At 36.7% G+C, this 1,145-nt stretch overlaps 1 non-coding gene across 1 annotated transcript; it reads left to right on the top strand.

The window, feature by feature from the left end:
- The first annotated feature begins 532 nt into the window (after positions 1 to 532).
- Positions 533 to 605, top strand: Trnar-acg. Its single transcript has one exon. It is a non-coding gene; the product is annotated as a tRNA-Arg (tRNA).
- Positions 606 to 1,145: the final 540 nt, after the last annotated feature.

Raw genomic sequence — 1,145 nt, 5'->3', positions numbered from 1 at the left:
CTGATGATTAGAAAAATAGTAATATCGCCCTCTCTAGACCATAGCCTGATGATGCCATAGAGCTACCTCTATGGATGATGCTGATGATTAAAAAAAAACTACCATTGCGCCCTCTGTAGATTTATATAAAACCAATCAAAAACAACTTGATATAGAAAATAAGCAGTATATGCATAAAACGATTTAAACTTAAATAAAATCTAATCAAGCTAAACTATGATTAACCCGATTTCCTAGACCCGATTACAAGTATTGGCGGCGGTACCAAAACGAAGCCCCCCACTGACATGGGCCCTCGTTTTGAGCATGTTGGCGCATGACGTCATCGCGTTAAGCTTCCCCTCTGATCTAGACTATATTCCATTAGTTTATTAACTAACGTAATTTAAAATATACATTGGCTTATAAGCATTCATCAAAATGCATTGAATAACTCATTTAACAAACTAAAACGTTTCTTTATTATGTAATTTTAGGCGAAATACAATACAATACAATTCTTATAGCCAGTTTCCAAGCACTTTTAACGTCTGGTCCTGTGGCCCAATGGATAAGGCATCTGACTACGAATCAGGGGATTCCAGGTTCGAGTCCTGGCAGGATCGAATTTTTTTTTAATTTCGAATTTTTATAGTGTTTATTTTTTAAAAATTATAATAGCACAAAAATTATCTGTTTTAAAAAGTCCACATTTTTTTTTAGATATTTAAACGCCCAAATATGCCTCAGAGTTGAATTTGTACTTACGAAACAAAATAGCAGCGGCTTTCTAAATAGGCCAGTCTCGTCCCGAATCTCGTAAATTTTACCGTATCGGTGAAGTTTCATATACATTTTAAAGCAAAATGGAAAATTAGACATTACGTTTTTTGATAATAACCATATCAACTCATTAGCGCATGACATAACTCGCACTTTGATTATGTTCATTCGACAACTGAATATTGACAGCAAATAGGCCTAGGCCTATCTTTGGTTAACATTCAATAAACAAATTATCAATTTGATGATGACCATCTTCACCACCACATCCTCCTCCTCCACATCATCCAGTAGCGTATCTAGAAGTCTTGGAATGGGGGTGCTGGATTGGGTGGGGCGAAGGTGAAGTGGGTGGGGGGTCGATGATCAGTTGAGGGGCGCTA

This window comes from Anneissia japonica, unplaced genomic scaffold (genome assembly GCF_011630105.1).
Source record: "Anneissia japonica isolate Jap-2015-1 unplaced genomic scaffold, ASM1163010v1 scaffold238344_len1145_cov119, whole genome shotgun sequence".
NCBI classification, from domain to species: domain Eukaryota; kingdom Metazoa; phylum Echinodermata; class Crinoidea; order Comatulida; family Comatulidae; genus Anneissia; species Anneissia japonica.
Note: the sequence above shows the minus strand (reverse complement) of the source record. Positions and strands in the feature narration are given on the sequence as shown.